At 39.9% G+C, this 23,164-nt stretch overlaps 1 long non-coding RNA gene and 2 pseudogenes across 1 annotated transcript; 2 read left to right on the forward strand and 1 right to left on the reverse strand.

The window, feature by feature from the left end:
• The window catches only part of LOC129422643 (uncharacterized), a 29,766-nt pseudogene extending 27,853 nt beyond the window's left edge, over positions 1-1,913 (forward strand).
• The window catches only part of LOC141350776 (uncharacterized), a 381,966-nt pseudogene that overhangs the window by 113,788 nt on the left and 245,014 nt on the right, over positions 1-23,164 (forward strand).
• Positions 9,694-11,035, reverse strand: LOC141350795 (uncharacterized). The gene is made up of 3 exons (XR_012358910.1): positions 10,741-11,035; positions 10,205-10,361; positions 9,694-10,170 (listed from the first exon to the last, which is right to left on the reverse strand). It is a non-coding gene; the product is annotated as an uncharacterized lncRNA (long non-coding RNA).

The following is a 23,164-nucleotide window of genomic DNA, read 5'->3' on the forward strand; positions in this document are numbered from 1 at the left end:
CACATTAAATATAACATGAATACATGACATCTCAAATGTGTTTTGTCACTCTGATTTATCAATATTAACTATTTACTGTCTTCATTTTAGATATGATGGGAGTGAAAGAGGAGAGTCAAGCTGAAGTGGATGAGAAACATCAGATTGTAAAAATAAACCATAATGTTTCACAGAGAGAAACTCTGAAGACAGAAGACATAAAGTGTGAAAATAGTTTCAGTGAAGATGAACGCCCTGAAGATCACAAGAGGACTCACAGTGAGGAGAAACCTTTCACTTGTCAACAGTGTGGAAAGAGTTTTAGAAGAAAAGATAACCTTACAGATCACAAAAGGACTCACAGTGAGGAGAAACCTTTCACATGTCAACAGTGTGGAAAGAGTTTTAGAACAAAAGCTAACCTTAACGCACACATGAGGATTCACACCGGAGAGAAACCACACTTGTGCCATCAGTGTGGAAAGAGTTTTATAACTGCAGGTAAACTTAAGAAACACATGATGACTCACACTGGAGAAAAACCTTTCACATGTCAACAGTGTGGAAAGAGTTTCAGAACAAAAGCTAACCTAAATTTACACATGAGGATTCACACTGGAGAGAAACCACATGTGTGCCATCACTGTGGAAAGAGTTTTACAACTGCAGGTGAACTTAAGACACACATAAGGACTCACACTGGAGAGAAACCTTACACTTGTCATCAATGTGGAAAGAGTTTCTTTGCTGAAAGTACCCTTAAGATACACACAAGGATTCACACTGGAGAGAAACCTTACACATGCCATGAGTGTAAAAAGAGTTTCAGAACTGCAGGTGAACTTAAGAAACACATGAGGTCTCACACAGGAGAGAAACCTTACATTTGTCATCAATGTGGTAAGAGTTTTTCTGTTGAAGGAAACCTTAAGATTCATGCAAGAATTCACACTGGAGAGAAACCGTTCCCATGCCATGAGTGTAAAAAGAGTTTTATAACTGCATGTGAACTTAAGATACACATGAGGTCTCACACTGGAGAGAAACCTTACACTTGTCAGCAGTGTGGAAAGAGTTTCTCTGTTGAAAGTAACCTTAAGGTTCACACAAGAACTCACACTGGAGAGAGACCGTTCACATGCCATGATTGTGAAAAGAGTTTCAAAACAAAATCTTACCTTAACACACACATGAGAATCCACACTCGATAGAAACCATTCATGTGTCAACAGTGTGGATATGGGAACAACATTTAGAAATCAGCTGAGGTCTTATTAATAAAACTGTCTGGAGGATCTTTACTAAAAGTCTACATGCGCACAAAAGGCCAAGATGTCTGTACTTGTGTTCTTGTGGACTTCTGAAATGTCATCAGTCGCGACCCAAGTACTGTTCCAATCTCAAGTTTGCATCATGCTAAGTTCAAATAACATCATCAGATGTGTTTTTGATCCGCTCATTTGATCGAGGATACATCAGGAGGTGACTTGTGTGGAATCAGCCAAGTTTTCCAGAACTTCAAATCTGTGGTCAGTTAGTAAAGATATTACAATTTCCTCTGACAATTTTGAATATTTGAGTTCAAGTTGATCAGTGGGCAGTCAGTGCCGTGTACACCGCCGAGGGCAGATTCATCTCTGCAAATCATTCTGAAATTTCCTGCTGGCTCTGCCCTTCAGTGTCTGATGGTCAAACATGAAATATTCCCTTTGGATATATATCTGCCATTTTTCTGTCTCTATATAATTCATATGAAGTTTGTTATTTGTTGTTATTGTTTTAACTGATGTTAAAGTTAAGTTTCATTACTTAAATCACATATTCTATAGAATCTTAATACTGAATCACTGCCTTAGATTTTTTACGTGTTTACTTCATGTTGTACAAAATTTTGTACTTTTTTAATAAATGTGTGTGTGGTCTGGTTGCGGTGAGATTTTGGCATTTTCTTGTGTATTGCGGCAAATAGAATCGTTTGCCACTGAATCTGCATTAATGACGACAGTGGGGTTTCTGGCCTTAGTCAAACGGGTTGGCGTGTATATGGTCGGGTTGTGGTGAGATTGAGAGATTTAGGTTAAGTCAAGGGTTTATGCACCGAGTTACAAGAAAGGAGCATCTTCAGGAGATTAAAGGGCTGAGTGTTAGGAATCACACAACACAGGAATCCCAGCGCAGAGGGTTTTAATTCAATATATGCAAAATAGAAAAACACTCAATATCATCAGATAAAAATGAATAATAGAAAACTCTCAGTGTCCGAGCGTGTGATGAAGAGATGGACAGAGAAACACTAGCCAGGCGGACCACAGCGATCTCCTCTGGAAAGTCACAATGTGGGAAATACAGCCGGGCTGTAGGACAACCACAGATACGTAAACACAGAGATGTAATCCTGGCGGGCAAAGAGAGAGATTCCTGGCGGGGCACAGAGACGTAATCCTGGCGGGCAAAGAGAGAGATTCCTGGCGGGGCACAGAGAGAGAGAGAGAAGTTAGCTGGCGGGGTCTTCAGCTGATGAAAGCGCTGGACAGCGCTCGGCTGCTGGTCAGCACAAGCCCTAGGACAGCGCACGGAGAAACCACTGATGTAGGAAGTGCAATACTCGACTGTTGCCACACCAGTCGGGGAGACCAGACAGCAGTGATGATAAATAGTCCAGCAGAGATGGAGGGTGAAGACTGGAAACTAATCCACAATAGAGTGACGCCGGGACGGGGAATATGAAGGGGCAAAGGCAGCAGAAAGCACAGATATAATTATGTAAACTACTAAGCTTGACAAGACAAGAACTAGACAATGCTAGCGAGCATGAACATACTAAGATGAACGTGCAAAGAACAGAGGAAATGAGGGGAATTTAAATCAAACCGGATTGGGCAATAATAAGGATCAGATGTATGACGCCGGTGAGTATAGCCAGAGATAATGTAGCAAACCTCACCACATTATAATAACGGCTGATTGAGGCGGCCAAATATGGACCAGATTCCGGTTAGAGAATCAGGAGATGAGGAAAGTCTTTAGAAGGAGACATTTATTGATGGTCCAACATCTGTGTATGCTGCTCATATCAATGTAATGTAATGTAATGGTCTACAAAGAAACAAAGAACATAATTACAAATAATCACCATCAGATTAATATTACCTAAAATATAAACCATAACACCAAATGGTATTATCAGTAGAAATATATAAACACAAATATGTGTAACTGAAATATTCATGAGATAATATGCTCAACAATACCATAAAAGGACACTTAATGGGTGCTTATATTAATAATTAAATAACTAAACATGTTTGTGACCGTTACATGTAGCGCTAGCATTACAATAATGAATTAGCATAAACATTGCGGCAAAATTGCGGCCGCTAATAACCGATTATACTGAACACCGCGATCAATATAAACATTACAATTAACATAATCTGGATATAATATAACATGTAATAGCATACAACTCTCTTTAACTTACTTGTATTATATGTACACATTACAGAACGTTAACAGCAGCATATACAAAGACTGACAGCCGTCTTCACCAGCGTGCAACACTCAAACGTTCCCTCTAGGAAACATCTAAAGAACATTAGTTCCCAGTTACTACATTGACTTTCTGACACAGCCGCCCCCAATTATCTGTCAAAATAATTGAACACTAAGAAAGTCTGTTGGTGGAGCTCGTGTCATTGTCCTCAAGGTGAGGCAGTGGGATTAATCGCACAACTGGGCGAGTATAAACTTTGTCCTTAACATTGACCCTGGCAATACGGATTCTACCATCAGCTCCAGGTAAGGTCTCTGTAACTGTTCCTACAGGCCAGAGTGAACGTGGAAGTTGTGGGTCGACAACAAGTACGACTTGCCCTACTTTCAGTTCTATGCCATCTGTCTTCCACTTGGGATGTCCCTGCATACCTGGGAGGTATTGACAAATAAAGGCAGCCCAGAAACAATCAGCCAGCACCTGGCTATGTCGCCATCTCCGTCTTCCAAGCAGGTTGTTAGGGTCATACAAAACCTGAGGTAGAGACGCATCTCGACGACCCATAAGTAGGAAGTTCGGAGTCACAGGGTCTACGTCAGCAACATCCGAGGATACGTAACCGAGTGGCTTGGAGTTCAAGATGCCTTCAACTTCTACCAGTAGGGTCTGAAGTACTGGTTTCGGCACGGACTGCTCTCGGAGGATCACACGTAGTGCTGCTTTAACTGATTTTATCTTGCGCTCCCAGGTACCCCCAAAGTGAGGAGCAATCGGTGGGTTATGGCGAAATCGGATTTTCTGCTCCGCTAGCTGTTCCTGTAGTGTTGCAGACATAGATTCAAAGGACTCCCTTAACTCCCGATCACCTCCAACAAAGTTGGTGCCATTGTCCCACAACAGTTCCATAGGCTTGCCACGGCGGGCTATGAAACGCCGCAGAGAGAGCAGAAAAGCATCACTGTCCATATGCTCCAATAGATCCAGATGCACACACCGTGTCGTTAGACATTTGTAGATAATCCCCCACCTTTTCTCTTGGCGGCGTCCAATTTTGACTGCGAATGGACCAAAGCAGTCTACACCAGTAGAATAAAAAGGTGGTTTGTACAGATTTAACCTGCAGGGGGTAGATCCGCCAAACGTGGGGTTTGAGGCTTGGCCCGCCACAACTGACAGTCTTGACAAGTATGCTGGTGTTTACGAACTGCTTCTCGGCCTCGAAGTACCCAATACTGTCAGCGCAGTTCTGCTAGAACCCTTTCTGAGCCAGGGTGAAGGAGTCGGTGATCTGTGTCCTTTATCAGCAACTTAGTGATATGATGGCTAGGGTCTAACACAATTGGGTGTATGGCCTCTAAATCAAGTTCACTAGCACGTCGTAGCCGTCCACCGACTCTAACAAGACCAGTGGCATCATCATATTCAGGGGCAAGTGAGCCTAAGCGACTGTTATGTGGAATAGGATGTCCGCCCTTCAAAGCTCTAACCTCAATAGGAAAGGAGTCTATTTGAGCTTGTGACAGAAGCAGCTTTTCCGCTTTAATATATTCGGAAGCCTCCATAGAAGGGTCAGTGTTGGTGCTAGCCGCCCCATGCAGGGATCTGACTGTGGCCTTAACGAGCTCTTGCCATGTGTGGAATTGGCTTGGATCTGGGGGAAGCGAACTATTAGGTGCTGAAACAGATTCCACAAAGACAGATTTCTTTAGTTCACTGCTGTCAGGTTCACATTCACATTTGGGCATTGATGGCCATTGGTCAGGTGGCTGAACAAGGAAGGCTGGACCTGAGCTCCACTAATGCGGGCCTGCTAAGTCGGTAAGTGTAAGACCCCGTGTAATGTGGTCGGCAGGGTTGTTACGCGAATCCACGTACCTCCATTCAGCCATCTCTGTTAGAGTCTGGATCTCTGCCACGCGCGTTCCTACAAACACATTGTAGTGGCAAGATTCAAATGTCAACCAGTACAACACAGTGGTAGAGTCAGACCAGAAAGTGACCTTATGGATGGGTATGGTCAACTCTGTTTGGAGCACCTTCGCCAACTGTGCACCGGTAAGGGCAGCACACAGCTCCAAACGAGGCATAGACAGACATTTCCGAGGTGCTACTCTAGACCTGGCTAAGACGAAGGTAAGAATAACTTGTCCTTGATGGTCTGTGGTGCGTAAGTATGCCACCGAACCGTATGCCCTTTCCGACGCATCACTAAAGACATGAAGCTCTCGGGTGACAGAAGGGTGGTCAGCTGAGACTGGGGTGTATGCTCGAGGGAACTGAAGCTTTACAAGAGTTGGGAGTTCTCCTACCCAGGTAAGCCACTTCTCTCTCAAAGGTAATGGTTCTATGGGGTCGTCCCAACCGAGGTTGTGCTTCCAGAGGTCTTGGATAATAACCTTGGCCCTTGTAGTGAACGGTGTAATGAACCCCAAAGGGTCATACTGGCTCGCCAAAGTTTTATATATGTTCCTCATGGTAGGCTCAACAGTTTCCACAGAACGTAAATTGTACCCCAAGGTGTCACTTATGCAATTCCACCGCAGACCAAGAGTGAGTTCCTGAAGGTCAGTACTGCTTTGGGCTAACCAACGTTCGCTAGTCGATGACATGGCTTCTGTAGGTAGGTGTTGGGTTACCGTAGGCACGTTGCACGCCCACTGACTAATCTCAAAGCCCCCTTTGGCGCAACCCATCCACTATCTCTTTAGCTTCACTCGTCGATGGTACACTGTGAAGGCAGTTATCCACGTAGAATGAATGCTCCACAATATCCACTGAGTTGGCCATAGTATCTTTATGTGCTTGGACGTGATGTTGAAGGGCATGAATTGCGCAACAGGGGCTGCAGGTGGTGCCGAACGGAAGAACCTGCCACTCATATATATCAGGTTCTGCCTCCCTGCGCATGTCTCTCCAAAGGAAACGCAATACGGATTTGTCCCCAGGCAGCAAACGGACTTGGTGGAACATACCTTTGATGTCCCCGCTAATAGCAACGGTGTGTTGGCGAAATCTCAGGAGGACACCTAGTAAGGATGGTCCCAAAGTTGGTCCTGGTAGCAGCTGTTCATTTAAGGACTGTCCCTGATGTTGGAAGGAGCAATTGAAGACAATTCTGTCTTTACCATTGTGTTGCACCATGTGGTGCGGTATGAACCAAGACTCTGCACTCTGGTCTGCTTCCTCTGCAGTTATCTCAGACACATACCCGGCTGACTCCAACTTAGTGATCTCATTGCAGTAAACTTTAGCCTTCTCAGGATCCCGTGCCAGTCTGCGCTCAATACGGCGCAAACTAGGAAGAACAGCTGTTTTATCTGCATGGAGTAAGTTTAGGGGGGTTCGTCTCAGCAGTGGTGTAGCATAACGTTGTATACCATCCACAGTCACCCTGATGGTAGCATTCTGCAGTAAAGTGTAAGCCTCTTTGTCCTGTTTGGACCTTGTAACCATCTTGGTATTGTATGGAAGAGTGTCAACTTGCCAGAGTCTTTCCACATGCTGGATCAGATCGTCACGATTTGAAACTGTCGTAATGTGAAGACACTGCTGACTTCCACGTGAGGGCTGCATGGGACTCATCGGGCCTTGGAGAGACCATCCTAACGGTGTATGCACAGCAATGGGTCCTCCTATGGGGCCTTTACAAATGGGCTGAACTGGTGTCAGGAGATGCGGCATATCAGACCCGATAAGAAGCAGCGGTTTCACTCTGTCCATAGGAGGCAGTGGAAGGTCCTTTAGGTGTCGATAAGCCTTCTGGAGAGCAGCCACTGGGTAGTTGTGCTCTGCTAGACACAAACCGGTGGCAGTGAATGCATTATGTATAGCAAACTTCTTCATTGGCTTGGATACTGATGACACCTCAAAAGACACAGATGACCCGTTAAGTTCTGTGTGACACTGGTGAATTGTCTGCAATGGGAGCAATTCTGGAGTACCATTTAACTTCAGCTGCTCCATTACTGGCTGAAGCACTATCGTTCTCTCAGACCCGTCATCAAGAACTGCGTGGGTTTCCATAGTTCGTCGACCATTGTGAAGAAGAACTTTGACTACTTTCAACATAACCTTGGGTGAACGGTTAGGACGGTCAAAGTATATTCTGGTAGGTGGCAGACTGACCATGAGTACGGCCCTGGAAGTATCATTGACAGAATCGTGCAGAACGGTGAGATGTAACTCTTTACAAACACCACATGGACGCTTGAGGTTGCAGACCTTCACTGCATGATTCCGGCCACATCTCCAACAGCGCTTTCCCTCTTTAATCCAAGCGATAACTTGAGCTGTAGTCAGTTTCTTAAACTGTTCACAGGTATTTAGGTAATGGTCCCTACTATTACACAATGAGGACAATACGGCCTGGGCTTTGACTTTGAGCTAGACTTCTGTGTTGCAGCATCAGGGCCCTTCGTGCCTCTCTCACTGGTCAAGAGAACAGGTGTAAATCTCTCCTTTGGACGAGCAAAAGTCGTGGATTTAGCATAGGACTTGGGTGAGTCACAATGGAACAGTGCTGCAGCTCGGCTGGAAATTCGCTTCGCTTGGGATTTAATCTCGAGCCAAACAGCCAGATCTGGAAGTGTATAGGTTTTGTCTGTGCCTGTCTGGAGAATACCTTTGCTTAGACAGTATTCAACAAAGCCATCACGATAGGCAGGTGGCAACTTGCTGAGCAGACGATCCACGTGAGAGCCACACATGAGCTCAGAACCATTCTGGCCTTCAAGAGTCCTCAGCATACCTACCAACGATTGTACCGATAAGGCAAAGGAATCAAAAGCATTAGCATCGCCCAATCTTAGTGGTGGACTGTTCATGATAGCACCCAGCTCTGACTGCACAAGTTGTCTTGGCTGTCCATACTTGTCCTGAAGTGCCTGCAACGCAGCAGAGTATGGATGTGAATGATACATGTAGGCTTTAGCCAGCTGCTGAGCACTAGGAAGTTTCCAATGGCTTAACAAGACATGGTATTTGTACTGCTCACTAAGATAGCTGTGACTACTTAACAAATTGTCCAGTCCTAATTTTAACAAGGCGAAGTCACTCTCATTACCACTTTCAAACACTGGTAGCTTAGGTTGTGGAATGCCATAAGCAGAAGCAAACAGTAACTCTGTATCAGGTTATGCCGAATGTGCATAGGGAAGATGCGGCAATGCGGGTGGCTGAGTAAAGCTAGCATTAGGTGGCCTGGCTGATGCCTGCTGGCTGGTAAATGGAAGTTGCAGCTGACGGGCATATGTAGTCACTGGAGGAGGAAATGTCTGCGGTATCATATATGGACGTGTAGACATCGGCAGTGCGGCAGTGGTAGACTGCTGTGGCACAGACGGCATGCTCATACTCAAGGAGTGTGCAGTATTGGACATAACGGTGGCTACTGAGAGAGGTTGAGGTACCACATACGATGATGACATCACAGAGCGTAATGGCTCAGTTATGCTGGCAGTCTGTGATACTGTAGAGACTAGTGCTGCCTCACGATTAGTCGCGACTAATCATTTGCAGAATAAAAGTTTTTGTTTACATGATGGATGTGTGTGTACTGTGTATAATAATTATGTTCATATAAATACAAACACATAAATGTATAATTTTAAGAAAAAAATATATTTATATAATAAATATTTATATTTATATATAATATAGATTATATATAAATATAAATATGTATATACACATGCAAATGTTTCTTAATTATATACATGCATGTCTGTATGTGTATTTATACATAGTTATTATACACAGTGCACCCACATGTATTGTGTAAACAAAAACTTTTATTCTGCAAACGATTAGTCGCGACTAATCATGAGGCAGCACTAGTAGAGACTGACACTGATTGTGGTAAGTGAAGCACTGGAGGTAAGGAAACACTCACGGATTCAGTGGTAGGTAATGTCTACTCCGGTGGTCTTAGTGACGGCTGCGAGTCATCATCCAGCAGTATCTGATCAGCTGAGAAAGGCTGCATGGATGAAGTCACTACTGATGACTGAGGAAAGGGCTGCTTAGACAAAGAGCTATGTGATGGACTCATGACTGGACTACTCTGATTGTATTGAGATGGAGGTAAAGGGCTGGCTGGTGAGCTTGAAGGCACCGGGGTGGCTGAACCAGAGTCTATAGAAAGCATAGAAGATACAAGCTTCGCTACCTCTAATTCAGTCTCTGCTTGTTGCAGTTTTCGTTGTCTCTCCAGATGTTTGGACAAAGCCTCCTTAGCTGCTAGAGCCTCCTCCTGAACACGCTGAGCTTCCTTAGCTTGTGTCTGCAGCCGCTGATATTCCATGTCAGCGAGTGATTCCTCCTGTATTTGCTGCTTAAGACTATCAAACTGTCTCTGTTTAATCTTTTCCTCCAAAACAGCGGTCTGGACACTTGAGAGTTCTGGTGGAAGATAAACGCCAGTGGAGGTAATAGAACGCCTACTGGTCCGGGAATGAGAGCTGTTACCGCTATGAGACGTTTTCCTCGAGCTGCTTCTAGGTTGACTGGAACCTGGCAATGAAGCTTTAGGAGGATGGTCTGCTGCTGGTGGGTAATCAACCTCATAATCAGCCAGGTGAGACGGCAAATTAGTCTTACGGCGAGGTCTATCCATTGTCTCTGTGTCACTTACTGTTGGGTCCATACTGGTTTGATGTTGCTCTCAATCCGGCTCGAAGGACCAAATTAATGTAGCAAACCTCAAAGCTCAAATACCAAATTAATGTAGCAAACCTCACTACATTTTAATAACAGCTGATTGAGGCGGCCAAATATGGACCAGATTCCGGTTAGAGAATCAGGAGAGGAGGAAAGTCTTTAGAATGAGACATTTATTGATGGTCCAACATCTGTGTATGCTGCTCATATCAATGTAATGTAATGTAATGGTCTACAAAGAACATAATTACAAATAATCACCATCAGATTAATATTACCTAACAAATATAAACCATAAAACCAAATGGTATTATCAGTAGAAATATATAAACACAAATATATGTAACAGAAATGTTCCTGAGACAATATGGTCAACAATACCATAAAAGTACACGTAATGGGTGCTTATATTAATAATTAAATAACTAAACATGTTTGTGACCGTTACATGTAGCGCTAGCATTACAACAATGAATTAGCATAAACATCGCGGCAAAATTGCGGCCGCTAATAACAGATTATACTGAACACCGCGATCAATATAAACATTACAATTAACATAATCGGAATATAATATAACATGTAACAGCATACAACTCTATTTAACTTACTTGTATTATATGTACATATTACAGAACGTTAACAGCAGCATATATAAAGATTGACAGCCGTCTTTACCAGCGTGCAACACTCAAAAACGTTCCCTCTAGGAAACATCTAAAGAACATTAGTTCCCAGTTACTACATTGACTTTCTGACAGATAATGAGATCACCAGGTGGCAGGCTCGCACGTGTGGAGTTGTCAAAACACAATACATAGTGAAACAAAGCAGCCAATAAGACCGAAATCATGACACTGAGGAGTAGTGTGGCAGAGGGTCACTCAATTGACTATCCCACAGAGTCTCATGGGTGCCTCAAGTATGCATTAAGGGATATCAACATCAAGACCTACAAGAGATCTATGACCAGCACCTGTATACATACAGATGGTTCTAAAGATTCTACGAGAACTGTTTCTGCAGTGAATATCCCTACATTTCAATGCAATATCAGGCAGAAAAACTGTCTCGTGTAGATGCGTATAAATAGCATGAAGTGTGAAAATTGTGAAATACATAGGCCAATTTGGCATGCATATGATACGACAATCCTTCCCATTCACTTAAACGGTGCATATTTTTTTGTCGTTTTCTTTATTGGTTTCTAAAAAAAATTCAGTTTTTTTAAAACCATTTTTGCTTGGGTTTAGGGTTAGATTTCAGATTTGCTGAAGGAAGTTATTTAATATACAGGTTTCTCCATGTTTTTGTCTATATTTAAGCCATGGTCCTTTAGAGCTGGGATTAGAATTGGGATTTGGATTAGGATGTCATTTTTATATAACAAGAAGTTGTTCCAACCCTAAACCCAAGCGAAAATGGTTTAAAAAATAGAAAAAAATAGAGAAACCAATAAATAAAATGTCAAAAAGAGAGGCACCATTAAAGTGAATGGGAAGGACTGGCGTATGATATGCATGCTGTAAGAAAAAATTAAGAGGACGTTGAAGGTCTCAATCAAAAAATCGAAGCAGTAGCAAAGTACATGAAGCACTCAGGGTTCATTGGAGTTGGAGTGAACCCTGAACAAAGTCGGTCTTAACATTTTTATACAGTGTGAAATCTGTTTCCCCATCCCTGCTAATGCTGTACCCTTTGAGATCTAAAGCAAGAATACCCATGTAAATGGCCATTCTCACTCTTTGTACTCATTTCCAAATGCTAATGATGTACCCCTATAACAGTGGTTCTCAAACTTTTTCAGTGTGCGGCCCCCATTGTGTACAGTGCATTCCTTCGCGCCCCCCCAAAGAAAATTTACGACAAATTACGACAATAAATGGCAAGAAGCATGCCCTGCTAAAAAAACAATAGACACCATCACAGGAATTCTATTGGTTTTATTGGGAATTTTATTGGTTCTCACTACAGTGTATTGGTTTTTGTTGGTCTCTAATGGTATGTATTGGTTCTATGTATTGGTTCTGATAGAATATGGCCCAAAATACACCACTGAAATGTAGGGTTCGGAATGTAGTGAATAGTTATAGGTGCGGAAAGCAGCAGGCAGTCGGTCAGAACTGAATGAGATGCTTAGTTGTGAAAAGAAGCACTACAGGACATAGTAAAGGTTTTCTTGCTTTACTGAAGACTTTGTTGAATTACAAACTTGTGTGTGTTTTTTTTTTTGCATGTACGCACACAGCAACTCAATACACACTTGAAGTTAGATTAAATGAAGCTTACATTAGTTGGTTTGCACGCGATAAGTTTCTCACGTGCAGCACCTGCTTTTTCTCTTAGAACAGTTTCTTCCTCTTTCTGTGTGACGCTCTGATGACGTTGCGCTTCCTGATTGGTCTAAGGCATCTGAGATATTTAGGACCTTTGAGCCTTTTGAATCAACCACAGTGTAGTGGTTTTAATGGTAAAAACTAATGGTTCCTATTAGTATTTTAATGGATACCATTAGAATTTTCTATAATGGTTTTATTGTGTTTTTCAGCAGGGGGAATATTGATAGCAAGAGCAGACATCTTAATAGCATTTATCTACTTGTTGGAAATGGAAAAAGTGCATTTAACTCTTTCCCCGCCAGCGTTTTTAAAAAAAAGTTGCCAGCCAGCGCCAGCTTTTTTCATGATTTTCACAAAAGTTTAATGCCTTCCAGAAAATGTTCTTCTTCAAATATATAAACATACAATATATCAAATGAAAGAACAGTCCCTCTGCTTTCAAGCAAAATAACCGTTTCATCCTACCTTTAGTAGTTCTTTTGTAATCAGTTTTTGAATATGGGTAGGTTTCTGCAAAAACACCACATTTTGAGCAAAAAGCAGAGATAATTCCATTTTTGTGACGGACTTTTCATAGAGATCCCATTCAGAGCGATCTTTAAAACCGACAGGGACATGCAGCAGCTTGCCATAGGGCAATACTTCCGGTTTTAAAAAGTTGCGGAATGGCGCCACCTAGTGGATAATAGCAGTATTGCGGAAAGACGGAAATACTCGTCATTGGCGGGGAAGCGTTTTCTCCTGATTGACGAGATATCTCGAGATATCTCGTCAATGGCGGGGAAAGAGTTAAGAACAGAAAGAAGATATTACGATCTTCGAATCAGACATTCTGGACTAAATAATTCCATTTTTAAAATAAGAAAGCCAGTGATGGGAATAACGGTGTTATAAGTAATTAGTAACTCTGTTATTTTTTTCAGTAACGAGTAATCAAATAAATAACTGTTTCCCCCGTTATAACGCCGTTAACGTTACTGACATTAAAATGCTGCGCGTTACCAAAATTAATCTAACTGTAGTGATATCCGCCCGCGTATGCTCACTCTCCCAGCCAAACACTAGGGGTTTTCACACTGCGCTTAACCCTGGGTTATCTTCATTCTAAACCCTGCTTTTAACCCTGGGTTAAGGAGCGTTTCACACCTGTAATTTGAAAGCGGTGTTAGCACCTCTTTTTACCCAGGGTTATGAAACCCTGCTCTGGAGCAGGGTTAGCACCGCATTTGTGGTGTTAACCCCGCATTGTGGTGCCAAACGCATGCAGTGTGAAACGAAGCAGGGTTAGAATGTTATGACCCTAATTAAACACAGCTGAAGTAGCTAATCAAGGCTTGATAATTACAGACAGGTGTGTTGAAACTGGGTTGGAGACTCCTGACCCAGGGTTTAGGAATGCACAGTGTGAAACGTCAAATTATGAATACCCAGGGTTATCTCTTAACCCCTGGTTAAGTTTGAACAGTGTGAAACATGAAAAAAATAACCCAGGATTCCGTTAACCCTGGGTTTAGAATAACCCAGGGTTAACAATTTCAGGTGTGAAAAGCCCTACTGTTGTCTCTTGTGTGTGTGTTGGGAGAAACATAACTAATGATGATTGGTGTGTCTGTGTGTTAGAGGGGGTGGGAGAACCACATAGCTGATGGTGATTGGCTTAGTTTCCAACGTTAGCCAACCAGAGGCAGAGTTCACAAACAGGCACGCCCACTCGCACAGTCCGAGTCTGAGCGAGCAGTGTAAAATAGTCTGAGCAACTTTGTCACTTTGTCGCTAGATTTAGCAACTTTCTATCACTTTAGCGACTATATAGGACAAGTCTAGCTATCTTTTCTGGCGTTGTTGGAGACATTTATAGACTGACATGAAAATATGCGTCGCTTTCTCTTCTCAACGAGCAGCGGTGCTGCTGCTGACTGTGCCCCATCTCAAAGCACTGACATGCAGACCGGTCATCGCGCATCAATCACTCCGAAAACACCGGCGACAGGGTGATGGCAAGTACAACAAGCTCAAAGGTAGCGGTCGCAAACACGAAGTATAAAGCACTACTTTTCTATTTTTGATGTGAAAGGCAAGAATGTTTGTGTAATGTGCAACTTATGCTCATGAAGAAAAAGTCTCTCCACGTCTGTGGCAAGTAATTCTGATCTAATAAAGCACCTTAAATCGTCACATGCTGCCAAAAAATGAGTGATTTCTTTTTAGTATTCATTTTAGTCATTTAACATATTTATTTGTAAGGGGTATTCAAGTTATTTGAAATATTAGATTTTTTTTAAGTAACGCAGTAATTACTTTTCCTGGTAATTAATTACTTTTATAATAATGTAATGCAGTTACTAACTCAGTTACTATTTTTGAGAAGTAATTAGTAACTATAACTAATTACTTTTTTAAAGTAACGTTCCCAACACTGAAGAAAGCATGCAACATTGTAATCAAACAGAGAGAATAGAATATAGCATATTTTTTGGAATGTAATTTAGAGCAACAGAAGTATAATACAGCCATTATAGAGGGTTTTCACGACGCGTCATCAGAGCGGAAGTCGCCATATTGGAGGCACTCCACATCACAAGAAAGCACAGGCACTGATGTATATCCCGAATATCGTCAAGGGAAATTGTTATTTATTGCCGATTTTAAGGTTGTACCAATAGGACAGATTGAGAAAAACATTTGGAATATTATCGACTTTCAAACGTTATTAAAAACCAGGGAAAGGAATGCAAGAAATTATCAGAGGAGGCGATTGTGGTTGGCAAAGCTTAGGAAAAGGAGTATTGTATTAGAAATATGATTAAAGTACATAAAGTATAAAACAATATGCTTCTACTTGTTGTGCTTTATTGAAAGAGTATTATAATATGTACCGGTACTTTTTAAAAGTATACTTTTAGTGTATGCACAAAATGTACTTAAACACAACTAAAATTTGCAATGCCTTAATGCTTAATTGCTCATAACAAATTTTCTATTGTAGTAACATTTTGGTAACACTTTACAATAAGGTTCATTAGTTAACATTAGTTAACAACATTAATTAACATGAACTAATATTGAACTTGTACAGCATTTATTAATCTTTGTTAATGTTAATTTCCACAATCACTAATACTTTGTTAAAATCTTGTTAACGTTAGTTAATGCACTGTGAACTAACATGAACAAACAATTAAAAGCTTTATTTCTATTAACTAACATAACCAAAGATTAATAAATACTGTAACAAATGTTTTGCTCATGGTTTGTTCATGTTAGTTAATACATAAACTAATGTTAACTAATGAACCTTATTGTAAAGTGTTACCAACATTTTTAATAGTAAATGGTAAAGACAATTATTGCTTTTATTGTATAACTGTGTGCTTATTTTATTGTAAAGCACTTTGGTAGGACACTGGCTAGTTTAAATTTGCTATATAAATAAAGCTGACATTATTCAACTGAAGGAAGAATCGGCGTGTCGTCATGAATCCAAGAAGAGGGAGCTAACTCGTAGGGATCTGCACCGTCTATAAATTGTAATTTCTCGAAATATCGTGCCTTTTATGTCCCTATATGCCTTTGCATCTTGGACGCGTTTTCTGTTGTTTAAACATGTCTCCATTCACTTAAAGTATCCAAAGCGCACAATACTCCATTGTACTCCGTTCAGTTCTTCTTTACATCGAGTGCCTCCAAAATGGTCGCGCATCTGGGTTACCGCCCAGAACATGACGTCTGTGAAAACCCTCTATATGAATGAATGAATAATTTTTATTATTGTGTCTTGCATACTACTGTATGCCCAGCCCTAATCTTGTAAGACACCAGCACCGGCATAAAAAAACAATTATCAAACAGTAAGCACAACTTACATGAACTTTTTGAATAGGCAAGTCTGTCGCCTCTTCCACGCTTTACAAACAAAAGTAGCCAATTTAAACACATCATGATTAAACAACCATTTCATCTTATCATCATCACTAATCCAAAACATTTCAGGCTTTTTAACAAACAATTTACTAATTAGTACATTTCTAAAATCATCATAACGTGGGCAATATAACACAAAATGAGTTTCATTTTTAACCTCTCCTAACTCACACAAAGTCTGTCCTCCTCCGGAGTTTGAGTGAACCTACCAGTTTCTAAGGCCAGGGGAAGGATACCAGTTCTCAGTTGAGCCATCAAAGATCGTTGATTTCTTGTCAAGTTCGCCTTTACATACAACTCTGTGTCATATACCTCTTTAATCTGTATGTAAAAGCTAAACACTCCAGTTCACCAGGTGGCGGTAGTGCACCATAAGTTAGGTAACCAACCGCCATAAAACTCCAAAAGAAGAAGATTCGAATCAAAAGATCCGTAAAGGTTTTGAAGCCTCGAATCAGTGTTTAAAGCGGTCATCACTAGAGTCTAATGTCTTTACGTGTAAATGCTTCGGTGTACATTGAAATAACTAATCCGTCTACGTTAATTTTATTGGTTTCTCAACAGAAGACAGGATTTCTTAATACGCTAACCGTTAGCAGTGAGATGAAGTTTTCTGACTGGGACTCACTGTTTTCTCTGGAGCAGGGATTCATTGTCCGGACAGCGTCATAAACATCTCCTGACTCATACAGTTGTGTACTTTGAGGTAATGTCCAGCACGTTTAATACCAATATAAGTGTTTTTACACATGTATTATGAACCAGTTTACTGTGGAGATCGAGGACTTAAAACGGAAGATGTGCGATATTCAGACAACTTTAAAATTACCTGAACTGCATCTGTATTTATCACTTCTTATTTTAGTTCTTATTTACCTTTTATATAAAGATTTATGAGTGCAAACGTTACCTCAGTTGGGGTTCATTGTGAACGGAGGCGGGTACTCGTTGTTGTAACACCTGCTAGAAAATTTAGTTTAAACACAAATTATTCAATCAAATTCTGTCTATACTAAAGGTGGATATTGTTTTTATATCTGTCTATAATAGATAGATATTCATTCATCCATCCATGACCCTTCATCTGACCGTCCTTGTATTATGCATTAAAAAATATATTTTTTTTAAAGGGCAAAAATTATAATTGCAAGTTATTTCCCCTGATATTGTATTAACAGTTATCATTTCATTATCATTGTATGACTGAGGCTTAAAAATGTTTTCAATCCCAGATTTTCTAGGCCTTGACTACCACAGAAGCCACATTTGCATTTGACCCCAAGGACTACATCAAGTCAAGTAAGTTTTGATGATAAACTTGGATAAATATATTTGATCTATGGTATTATAGTTTAACTAGCAAATACTAAAATGTGTTTATGCAGTAGCTAGCCAACCAGTAAATCAGATATCTAAATGTATGATAGCACTATTATAATAATAATAATGTTTATTATGTGTTTGTGTTTCTTAATGAAAAAATCTGTCTGTAGGAGCCATGTTAAGAGTATGTCATGTGACCGTGGGAGAATAAAGGCGTCATTAATTATGTAGGGTTAAAATAAATACCTGTGTGTAGCTTTGGGAACATGGGGGTGAGTGCAGAAAAACACATTTTTTGGTTGATTGTATAATCGTATATTCATTCAGACTCTGTATTGTTGACTTCATTGTTATACTTACAATTAAAAAAGTCCTGATTCATTTTCAATGCAGGAAAACCCTGCGGCAATAATCAGGTGATGTCTGCATCATTTCACTTTGACATGCGATAATAACTTTTATTCAAAACCTTGATCACTCAATTTAAATAAAATGAAAACATTTATTGAAATCAATTAAAAAAAAGGAAAATCGCCCAGGTCTACACCAAACATAATTCAGATTCTGTAATTAATGCTTGAGAAAACATTCTTAAGTGAAACATTAGAAAGTCTGAAACAGATGGTGAATGTTTTACTGACATTAAATGTTTTAATGTCTCTTCTTTCATTTCTAGTTCACACCCATAGAGTGAAAGTGATTGAGATCTTCAGTGAAGCTCCTCCTACAACAATCCACCAATAAATGCTGGAGTCAAACACACAGAGAAATCACTTCATGTGTGACAACTGAAATCTTCATGACATAATGTTGATGCTGGTGAAAGAGGAGCTTGAGAAGATGACAGATCCACAACCATGCAGAATAAAGGATGAAGATACTGAGGAACAAATAGGTTGGTGTCTATTTTTCAATCTTTATTATTGATGGTTGAATAATAATCATAAAAACATTGAGAAACATGAGGTGAAAATAAACTAGAAACATGAGATGATAACTTTCTGCATCTATAATAGATTCAGTAGAATTAGATTGAAACATCGGGTAAAGAGTTTTATCCCCAGCAACCTTCAGTGGATTGAATGACTGTGATCTCTGGGAATTGATCCACGTATGATTACAAATTTATAAAATGTTATATCTTGAATGGCCTAACAACGGCCATGGTGAACACTGTAAATGTTTATGTTTTATCTAATATTGCCAAAATTATTCACAGATCATGCTATTTTTACTAAAATATTGAGGTGCATAAGCTCAGATTAATTAGGCCTATGATTAATACTTTTAAAAAGAAATACAAAACCAGTTCTAACTGAAAGAAAACAAGTTGACAAAAAGATAGAATCCAATGTTTGGTGATATTGGAAATAGGGGTGTGCTGGTTTCAGAATTGGTGATGACGGTTATGACGTGAGTGAAATGTGACGGTTTGTAACATAACCGTTTGTAGGGGAGGGGTGTAGGGTGGATGGGTCGGATCGGCGTTTTGCATGTTGGAACATTCGTCTGTTATAGGACAACTTCACGGGGCACTACTTGGTGGCCGCAGTGTTTCCTCTAGGATTTTTTCCAGCTGTGGCGGCAGGGGGGCCCATGATGATTATAAATGCACATAATTTTTTTAAATGTAGGCTACAGTGAACTAACATGTTTTTTTTTTATAATTTTAATGCTGTCATTTACTTTTCCTTACATTTATAGCATATTGCTTGTCTATGTTTGATCTAAACTGTATTTTCTTAAAAAAATAAGTTTTATAGCTTCGCACGGATGTTTCATTGTAGTTTTAATGTAGTGTGCAAGTTCGTGCTCGTGTTCAGCGTTACAGTTTCCTGTTTCAAAGCCATTCAAAGCTAACTAACATTTCTCTGTCTGTTGTTTTGAGGATAGCCGTTTTGAGAATCATAATGTTTTATTTATGGTGATAGATTTCACAAATAGGAAATAGTTTTGTCTTAAAAGTTGCAGGACAGATAATATAATAAATAAAACGTATAATATAATAAAATTGCACAGCATTTACAGGATTGGGAAACTCAGGGGTAGGTTTTCCGTTCATAAAATGCTACATGAAAGATAAAAACAAATTATTTAAAGTTGATTGTTAAGGGCGCTATGTTCGACTTTGTCGTAAACTGACGAAAAATAAAGTTGGGGAGCTAAAAGTCCCAACACAACAGCAGCTAATGTAGCTAGCGTTAGCTAACATGTTAACTAATGTTGGCAAAATAATTCATTAAATTTAGCATAGAGAGTAGGTTAACATTCTGGCAATTATATTCATGGTAATCATCGCTAACTTTGGTCTAATTTGTGTTCTTGCCTCTAGTTAGTAGATCTAGACCACACTGTAACTAGTTAGCTGTAAGCCTTACCTTTGTGCAGACGTATTTATGCTTCGTAAATGTTCGACACATTTAACTGAATGGGGTAGTCCACAATGTTTTATCCATCGTATGGGCCAGTCCACACTGTTTAATCCATTGTATGCACCGCTCACAAACGCTGCAGGCGTGAATGTTTGTCGGAGGTGCTCGCACCGTAACGGTTGCTGTGATGTGTGATTGGACAATGACCATTTTGGGGGAGGGGCCGGCGAAAGGTCAATTATCAGTTTTCTCGCAGGCAGTGACGTCACCACCTATAGTACACAATAGTCGTTCAAAAAGTCAACGGCAAATCTGTCTTAAGCTGTACTGTTGTATCTCTTCTCGTGTCTGCAGAACCTGCAAATGTAACATGAGCTGCTATTTTAACAGTTTCTCTGCCAACTGCTTTAGTCGAGCGGAGACTTTTGTGCGTTACTTTGCGCTTACTTCCGCGTGTGACGTTTATCTTTCATATGCGGAGACATGCGCACATGGACAAAACCGTGAGAAAGCCGGTTAAGGGGTTTACATGCCACGCGAACTCGGCGTAATGAGCAAAAAAACTACCTGTGCCGATCGGTTTTTGCTTACGCCGTTTATGGGCTTTCCCGGATTAAAGAAAAATGATTTACGCGTTTACATGACACCACCTGTTATCAGTTTATTAAGCATAATCGTCGTAAGACTGTGCATGTAAACGCACTCAATGTTTGAAACATTTCTTTATTTAACACACTAACAAACTGATTAACTTTCTGACATTTCTTATTTTCACTCATGTTCAACTGTGCAAATTAAAATTAATAATTGGCAGGTAAACATTATAAATATCACAATTAAATGTAAACAATAATGCATTTTTATTTAAAATGTTTTATACTGATCAGATCCTATTTGTGATATTATTTGCTCTTTGTATAAAAGTGACTATCAACCAAAAGTAATAATTTTAAGAGTTTAAATGTATATAAAATGTATTTTAAGCCTGAAATTATTTTGCCCACATAGCCAACCCACATGGGACCCATTTATATTGCCCATTTTAAGCCCATGGCCACATGAAACCCATGTTGCCCATATTGGACCCATGTGAGACCCACATATCAATGTTAATTAAAAGTAAAAAAAGCATTTTTATTTAAAATGTTTTATACTGATCAAATCATATCTGTTATATTATTTGCTCTTTGTATAAAAGTCACAATCAACCAAAAGTTTTTATTTTAAGATTGTAAATGTATAAAGATGTATTTCAAGCATAAAAATGTTTTGCCCACATAGGTGCCATGAGGGCCCACATTATTATCCCACATGGGCAAATCTATATGGGGCCCACATGGGACCCACATATATTGCTCATGTGAAGCCCATGCCCATGTGTAACCCATGCTGCCCAGGTGGGGCACACATATCAATGTTGGCTGAGGTTTTAGGCTTGGCGGGCCGCCACGGTAGAATGTATATAGCGGAAACACTGGGACGTGTCTCAATGCAAAGGCTGCAGCCTCCAGAAGTTGGATTTCTAGGCTGCATACGTCATCAAGACTTGTCTTGTCTTGTTTCAGAATATTAACAATTATATAGTTGACTGTTATTCTTAGGTATAAGTAAATTGTTGTAATATGCTTATGACTTGCAAATGTAATTGTCAGTTAACTTGGATAAACCAGGCTTAATGACGTATGCACCCTGCGACCTCCAGTATCTGCTTTCTCTCTCTCTCTCTCTCTCTCTCTCTCTCTCTCTCTCTCTCTCTCTCTCTCTCTCTCTCTCTCTCTCTCTCTCTCTCTCTCGCGTGCTTGATCATCAAGACGGATACAGGATGGTTAAAGGTCGGAAAACCAAATCCTATTTAGCGAAAAAAGTTTTCCGTCTCGTTTAAAGAAATGTTTTGCGATGTCCAGGTGGGCTTTGTTTACAACGCGTCTACTTCTGCTAAATACGCGAACTACTGATCTGTACTACACTGAACTCCTGAGACATCAGTCAATCAGTCAGACACTTAAAGCCAGGTAAAAAATCACTGTTTTTTGCAAAGAGGGCAAGAAATGACTACAGCAAGATTATATTTGTCTAATAAAGGCATATTGTGGTTGAGATTATAAAACTCTATTAGTATCTAAAAATGTCTCTCATTTTCTTACCTGCACAATGAAGGATAACAGAAATTCTGAGTGTGCTCACATACAACATGTGTTTTTGTTACCACATTTACTTTTAAAATAATCTGAAGAGTTTGGTTCCAAAATGCAATAAATCCATTTTGACAAATTTCGGTAAAAATGTGTTTTCTATACCAAGAAAATGACACGATGAAAACCACTATTTTCTGTTACAAACTTTCACATAGCATCTTTAGGTTATAAAAAATTCAAATCCATATCTTGATTTTCCAAGATTTATTATAAAATCAAATAATTTTTTCCTCAAAATGCAATAAATCCATGACAAGTTTTTTTTCAAAATTCTATAAATCTATTAAATCAATGTATAAATGCATTCATTTTTGCCATTTTATATTCATTTAGTTGAACAGTTGTACACACACGTGTGCCTCTCGCGTAAATTATTAGATGTTGATGGCTTATGTTTCAGAAAACCATCACAGGTTTATCAATGCTATTAAAGTATTATTTAGTTTTTGTTTGTTGTTTGATCACGAAGTACAAAGTAGATGAGGAAAACTAGGACTCTCTGTACTCAACGTGCCGCAATTATTTGTTTACATTGCGTGGAATGGTGTGCCGTAATTTGTGGAGCGGATTTATTGCATTCTGTAGAAAAGTAGGAGTGGCGTTTATTGCGTTTTGGGAAATAAGGGAGAAAAGATGACAGAATAACACAGCGGATACTGTATTGTGCTAAAATTAAGAATTTACCTTTAAATACTGACCTGATATAATACTGATTTTGCGTTTTGGAACCAAACTCTTCATCTGTAGAATAGTTGTACACTTAAATACACTTTGTCATTGCCTGGGCTTCTACTTTGAAAGCTAGGTATTAATTGAGTTATCAACAAAACCAATAGTAATCAAATGCAGGGAAAATAATGCAATGTACAGTAAATAATACTGATA

This window comes from Misgurnus anguillicaudatus, chromosome 19 (assembly GCF_027580225.2).
Source record: "Misgurnus anguillicaudatus chromosome 19, ASM2758022v2, whole genome shotgun sequence".
Taxonomy (NCBI): Eukaryota; Metazoa; Chordata; class Actinopteri; order Cypriniformes; family Cobitidae; genus Misgurnus; species Misgurnus anguillicaudatus.